Source organism: Silene latifolia, chromosome 1 (assembly GCF_048544455.1).
Source record: "Silene latifolia isolate original U9 population chromosome 1, ASM4854445v1, whole genome shotgun sequence".
Lineage (NCBI taxonomy): Eukaryota > Viridiplantae > Streptophyta > Magnoliopsida > Caryophyllales > Caryophyllaceae > Silene > Silene latifolia.
In genome coordinates, this window is record NC_133526.1 from 150,299,590 (window position 1) to 150,307,692 (window position 8,103).

The window sequence follows — 8,103 nt, forward strand, 5'->3', positions numbered from 1 at the left end:
AAAGCAAACAACACGTTTTATCGAATCTGGACAGCAACTTTCAAACAGCGATTTCTCTCTCGTTTCACGATGAAAATTCAATTTAAAAGATGTTTTGGAAACTAGAAAGAAAGGAGAACAGAGATATTAAAGCAACCCGTGCTCGTTTTGAGTTATTGGGCACGAAAAACGAGCACAAATAGAACTGGACAGACAAGAAAAGCCGCGAAAACAGAGTGTATAACACTCTGTTTTTCGAGGGAATTCGTGTACTCTCAAGGACAATTTGGCTCGTAAATCTTTGTCTAATGTGTAGATGGATGTTGTATGGTTAATTTGGAACAAGAAACTCGAATTTTGATGGAGGTTTGATGGAGGAACGAATTGTTTTTCGAAGAGGACACACAAACTGTTTCAGTTTGTAAGTCGGTTTTGTGGAGGGTTTTTGAGAGGCAATTAGGGTTTGTTTCTGGAGTTTAAAGTTTGTAAGTGAAGGTAGTATGTATGGAGAACTTAGAGGCACGAATGTATGGTGAAGGGGTGGTATTTATAAGGAGTTAAAGTAGGGTAAAAAGGGGGAGAGGCAGACGGGCTCCCCTGAGCATAGCTGCTGTCCAGCAGCTTTTGTGGGGTTTTCTTGGTGGTTAAGGTAAGGTAATATGGGTAGGATATTAGGGTATGGGTTAGGGTTAGGGTTAATGGACACGGGTTTTGGTGGTGTTTGGAGCGGGTTTTGGGCTCGGGTTTGAGCTGCGAAACAGGGGGGGCTACTTTGTGTATGCGGGCTGTTTGGGGGGTGTTTGGGATGGGATTTTGGCCGTGGTTAAGGGGATTCGAACTGGGTTGGATGGGTAGAGGCTTAGATTGGTTAGTGTACTCGAGATTCGTGCTAACTCGTAAAGAAAACGGGCTCAAAAACCGAGCTATAATCGAGCTCCAAAACGCGTGTTTAAAACGAGTTTTTTTCGATTTTTAAATCGATTTTTCAAATCGATTAACACATTAAAATAAATGATTTTTCAAATCAAATATACTCACAAAATGATTTTTCAAATCAAAAATTTATTTTATTTTCAATAAAATAAACTTGAGAAAATAAATTCTAAAAAACTTTAATTTAAATATCATTTAAATTAATAAAATGAATTCACTTTAAAAAAACCATTAATTTAAATATCATTTAAAATAATAAAATACTTCATCGACGACACCCATTCTACATCGTAAAACGAGCTCCAAATAATGACAATGACAACTAAAGAATACATGTGTCCTATCATCATCGGGTGTTTGTCGGGTTCTCTATGAATTCCAATATCGGCGGATACGGGTATCTACAGAGCCCCCACTTTGACTGAGGCTTGGACAAGGCGAAAGTCAAAGTATACCCCAGGTCCCTCTCGACCTGAGGATTCTGCGGGTCGTTTATAGTCCATTAGACTTGCGTATATAAGCTACTTGACCATAAGAAGAGATCATACCTGAAACTTCGTTGGGGATTGACTCTTGCTTCTGTTGTGTCAAATTATCATCGTTGGTCGTTGACCCATAAAATTGCATATATGGTGGATTGAGCCTTATCATAGGCGCCTACGTATCCATTTCTGACGGAATCAAACCCGCGTCGTAGTTCGGCCACTGCTGACACATGCCCAAAGTTTATCATCTGCTGGCGTATGTCCAAAACTCATCATCTGCTGACATTTGCCCAAAATTTATCATCTGCTGGCACTTGTCCGAATGGGACGGGACTTCCCAAGGAGGTTGCCGCCGCTTTCATCATTTGCTTTCAGCTACGGAATTCTTCCATTTCACATTCTTGTATTGAATTCAATTCTTGGTGGACGTCATCCTTTGCATCTTGATAATGGTCTCTGAAACGGCTTCAGAGCCCCCCTGATTCTGAATGGCTCTAAAGTCGAAGACTTTAGAGCCCCCAGTTGAAGCATATCCTGCTATATTTGAAACATAGAAACGTACTAGCAATAATCATCACATAAGCACATTTGGATCATCGATCCTAAAATTAGATCATTTGAAAGATTGGGTCATCGACCCGAAAATTGAATTTGAAAATTTTGAATAATTGGGTCATCGACCCGAATTTTGAATTTGACATCACTTGGAATGTTGGGTAATCGACCCGAAATTTGAGTTTGAAAGACTGGGTCATCGACCCAAAATTTGATTTTGAACTTTGAGATTTGAACCTTGACTTGAAATGTACCACTACTTGGATCATCTATCCCATAATTCGCAAAAAAGTTTTTGAAATTTCGGAATTCTGAAATCTTTGGCATTTTGAAATAGAACCTTGACGGGTAAGCAGGAAATACGACTCAGACACTCTGTATGACCCGTAAACAAACGTGGGCGTAGCCCGCAACCGTAAAACAAAAAGGAAAATAAAACCGTAAGTGTGCACGGGTTTTAATTCAATTATTAACTTGCTGGGGATAGAAAGGTAAATTGGCCATTCTGACGCCAAAAGATGGCAAATAGGAATCACAAGGTCATCAGACTTGGGACAGATATATCGAATGACATGGGCGTGCTCCCGAGGGCACATGGGAATCAAGATCACTTGGCATTGACAAGGTGGATTAAACTCATGGAGCAACAACGTTGGCTTCGCCCAGACACTAAACACAGACTGATTTTATGAGAATAGTTAGACATCACACATGACTTTTGTTGGGAACATTCTGTCACTCTCCTCCTCGCCTCCTTTCTTTTCAGGGAGTTTCATCATTTCTTGCCACCGCCTTCTTTCTTTTCAGCGGGCTTTTACTATTTTTTCTTCCACGCCTTCTTTCTTTTCAGCGGGTTTTTCATATTTTCTGTTCCCCATACAAACCCACATCTATGTGACTTAGCAACTTTGCCTAAACCATTAGATAAAGCTCATTCTGAGACTCGATACTATTCATCCGAACCTATATCCTCATCCTAGCTTACATCGAGTGCTAAGACCGACTCAAACAAAGGTGGCTTCATTTGTACTTGGTTAAGACCCGTAAGAAACCGACAAGATGACAACTTGGTTGATGAGTGGATTGAATCCCTTATTCTGAAGGACTGCCTACGTATTCGCGTGGAGCGAAGTCAAATCCGATGTAGTTCGATCCTGGTGCATAAACATGGCATTTTGATTGTGTGTACACACTCAAAGGTTTCACCTAAGGTATCATGTCGTATCCCATTCTAGCCTGTAAGGTACCGTTGTATCCCGTGTCTAGGGTCGGTGAAGAAGGCTGTGATTTTCTGGGATGTAGAGCTTGGCAACAAAAGGCTTGAATAGTGGACCGTCATTCTGAAGGTTCATTTTCTGGTGCTAAGGCCAACGGGTTATGGCTTACATCGTGGTTGGAAAAGGTGTCTCGGTTTTGATTAAATCCGAGTGCAAATGGGTTGGAAAACAATGTGGGTTCAAATCTCCATATCTGGACCCTAAAGGCTGGGTGTAACAGCACAAGCGGAATGATTCTCAAAATTCCTGACTATCCCCTTGTAACCGTCTCAGGAAGGACTTAGAGGATAAAGAGGTCACTACTTATGCTTTTGGGCTTCGCCCATTGAACCTCAACTATGGGTACTTGACTTGAATTCTGGCGTCCGTAACTTCGACATTCAACCAAAAAAGCATTCCGCAATAACTTCAACATCTTTTTTCCTTTTTTCTTTTTCTTTCATCTTTTTTTCATTTTTCTTTTTTTTTTTCATTTTTTTTCTTTCATTTTTCCAATTTTTCTCTTTTTCTCATTTTTCATTCTTTTTCATCTTTTTTCTCTCTTTGAAAATGATCTTCTATTCATTCTCTTAGTCATAAATGGATACACCTTGAAAACTGGGCTTCACCAACTAATTTGGTTAGGAACTAACAATTCCTTGTTAGAACGGGTTGATATCTTCTCTCTTCGAGATGGGATGATTTTGTTGGGGAAAAGGCTTGCCTTCCATCATCGATAGGGGAAACAAGGAGCTAGTCCGGGTTTGTCATAGAATCATCTAAAAGCTTGTCACAAACATTGGTTCAGATGGAGGTTTTCTACCGCCAGACATGGAATAGGTAAAGGAATCAAACACGGAATCCTAGTGTACCTTACATTTTGGAACGGGACATATTTCTACCCCAGGGATGCCTTTGAGCATGTTGTGCATTTTATCATGTTTCAGAATGATTGAGGATTAGAAACAAGACATATTTGGAAACGAAACTGCAACTTTTATTGGAATGACAAATGCTTAACAAACTCGGAGGAATGATTCCTAGGACACACCCTAGGTCATCGCGGAACAAACGACTCGACTTCAGGAAAAGAAAGTCCTAGACTCGACTCGACTAAGATAAGAAAACAGATTCCGACTCATAATTTCAAATCTGGTCATGAGCTTTCCCTTGTTCAGCAGTCAGCTTAGATGCTCGGCTCTGATCCTTGATCCCTTTGATGGTCTGCCTCCATCCTGAGGTAGTCCTCTGAGGATCTACGCCTGTGATGAAGGTTGGTGAATCGAATTGTCTTTTATTAACTTCGTTAACGAGAGGAGTACATTCTAGAGCAAGACTCCCGACTTGAATTTCATTCTTCGGGTTTGGTAAGAATTCAAAGCAATCCACAAATATTTTCCCGATAAACACCCCTTTCAAGTGACATGGGTGGATAAGATGGGAATAATCGACATTGTCTTCGACAGAAACAAAGTTGGTGCGATCGCCAAATGGATTGGTGATGTTATTGGGTTTAACAGTTGGAATCGGGAGTGTTCCATTCTCAATCATGTCTTGGATTTCGTGCTTCAGTCGATAGCACCTTTCAGTATCATGGCCTTTCCCTTGATGAAAGGCACAGTAGGCATTTGGTTTATACCATTTACCTTGTTGATCAGCGGGAGGGTCCGGAGTTGGACCAATAGGTTTCAGCTTTCCTTGGGCTATAAGCCTTTGGAGAGCGTATGTATAAGTGCATCCGATATCGGTGAATGCCCTAGGTGTTTGGCGCTGCGACTTCTTCGATTGCCCTTCTAAGAGATTGATGCGTTCATCTAAATGGGTCGTTGCTGGAGCTTTGGTCCTAGACGATGAGGCCCCTTGGTACCCTTTCGGCTTTTCAGCCTCAGCCTTTATGACATCATCTTCTACCTTTATCCCGATTCTTATCAATTCTTTGAAAGAGCCAAAATTCTGGTATTTCAGAGCATTGCGGTAAATAGGTCGTAGATTCTTTACGAACTTATCTACCATTTCAACTTCGTCGGGCTTCTTGGCTAATTTCATGCTTTCAGCGCGCCATCTTGCAAGGAATTCAGTAAAGCCTTCTTTGTCTTTCTGTGTCATTACCTCCAAAGTCCTTATGTTTGTTTGAATCTCGACATTATCAGCATAGTGCTTACAGAACTCCACCGTAATATCTTCGAAAGTGGGGAAGTTCTTAAGGTCCAGATTGTAGAACCACGCCTTCGGGTGTTCATCCAGAGATTGGGCGAAAATTTCAGAGAGCATGTCAGCAGGTACTCCCTTTAGTGCTAAGTACCCTTTATAGGCCTTAACATGGTGGACTGGATCTTCGGTGCCCTTGAACTTTGGGATATCAGTGAGTACCATGTTCGTGGGCAACTTATCCTGAACTGGGGCATAGGCCCTAGCATTCTCATAGTGAATGTTCTTCCCCTAGGAGAGTTTCAAACGGTCTTCGATGAACTTGAACCATTTCTCCAGATCAGTCAGAGGTGGGGTAGATGGAGGGGAATCTTCACCCAGCTTAGATTCGATTGCATCCATTCGGGTCATCATGAGGTTCACGGCCTCGGTGAGCTTGTTGATAGCTTCTTCCATTGCTTGACGTCGGGTTTTTGGCGGCCTTTCTACTAGAAACCCCGTACTGAGTCAATATTTAAAGTAAGAGCCCCTGCACACTTAAGGACACGACCCCAACTTGACTCAAACAAAGACTCGACTTGAGACTGACTAACCAAAGGTTCGACTCACGGTTGGATTTAGACCTTGGTTCATTTTAGACTCGGCAAAACGACATGACTCAAACTGTCGTAGCACGATTCTAAACCGGACTCGGTGTGACTAAACCCGTGATTGGACCAACATAGTCCCTAGGTTCGGGTGAAACGTCCTAAAGGGCCTAGCTTGGACGTGTCTGTGGACTATCCTAGACCAAATGGTCGACCAACATGACTCAAAGCCCAAGAGGTGAGCTTGGGTGACCCAACAGGGTCATGTTCTAGACTCTTAGAATGAAACACACCCGACCTAACACGACCATGACCCGGACACGACTCGAAGCATTTCATGCTTGGTTGAGGTTCGAGAGGCATTTTGGATTGATTTTGAAAAACGAATGATCGATTTGAAAAATGAGATTTGAAATGGGCAGCATGCCGGCTATAAAAGCTTGTTTTAGCCGAAATTTCTAGTCCTATTTGGGCAGCATTCCGCGTTTTTAAAACCATGCTAATTTTGAAAGTAAGTTGTTCAAAAGTTCGGTTTTGAAATGGACATGGAAAATTTTGAAAAGACTCGGGAAACAACTTGCACATTGTCATTCTCATGTTATAAGGATGTATGCTCCTAGACATCTCTAAGTCTCGGCAAGTCTTCTACAAGAAGGTCTATGCCCTCCATCCTTTTGCGGTCTTATAGAGCAAGGGCCTTAAGGTAAAGTACCTAGAAGAGCGTCCCCACCATCAAGAACCACGCGAGGTGAAGTGGAAGCGAGCAATGTGCAGCTTCCTAGCATAGTGGGACGTCGCCCCCCACGCATCACAAAGAAACGCTGGGACGACCAGGGAAAATCCTTAAGGGTTTATGCATGAATCGTAGCACTATGAGTAATGTTTTACTTTCCAACACTTTCTTTTCAAGTTTCACCTCGGAGGAAAAGACCCTAGAAACAAAGTGTAACTAGTCCTCTTCTCCCCAGCGGAGTCGCCAAACTGTGGACAAGGCCCTCGGGAACTGCGTCCGCGGGATCCACACTAGGCATAATCGACTCGAGGTTCCTTCGAATCGAATTAAGACAAATTATAGTCGCCACCAAGTTTTATGGGAACTTGGAACCGTTCAAGTCAACTTTACACCTTTCATCGAAAAGCATAAAGCCAATCGACTACGAGTGATTAAAGATAAAGACTTGTACCCTATATCACTCGATTTGAATGACTCTCGTAATCCAATGGTATTTAGACGGATCCACAAACCATAGATCTTGAGTAAGGGGTGAGGGTACGTGTTAGGAAGCCCGTAAGGACACCTAACTCCGCCCGTCAATAACGGCCTCTACTAAGTCAAGTATCGGATTTCAAACAAGGTCATAGCTACTACGATATATGATATGCAAACATCGTTTTAAACCCTAACATGTGACAACAATTTCTATGTCGTTTTAGATGCAACTAAACTAACTTTGTCAAAGTTGTAATTTAGCATGTGGGTTGATTAATCTAACAACATACAAAACAAAGCAAACAAGGCTTAAGGGGGAATGGGGGAGCCGTGGGATCTACCTATTACAAACCAGGCATTTCATGCCGACACAACAATAAATTAAAGATACAACTCGATCTAAATACAATTGCTATATACGACACCATACACGACACATGGCCATTCGGCCTAGGAAAACGTGCACAAAGGGGTGACTCACGGCCTACATGACTCACGGCCTTGGGTCACTCCTCGTAATGCGTGCTTCCACTTAATCTTATCGAATTAGACATTGGGTCACACACCAAAGCATGCATTAGCATAAATCGGGCCATGTTGCTTTAAACAACATGCGATTTACTACGCTCTCACTTGCATTGGGGCACAACCGTCTAACTAAACAAAATTAAGGTTTTTAGAAATCGTTTGACTCGATAAAGGAGAACTAATTACAAACAAGTTACAAAACGCGACTCGATAAACACAAATTGATTACAAGATACAAACAATGAGACTAAGATAAAAAAAAAACGAGAAAAGGGATACAAAAGACACGGCCCAAACACGACCTCATACACGGCTATCCTAGTTCCTAGGTTAGATTCATTAGGTTAGATGGATTTGCAAAGCGATGCGGAAAATACATTAGAAATCGATGACAAAAAGAGGTCAGAAGGCTCCGCCTAAAA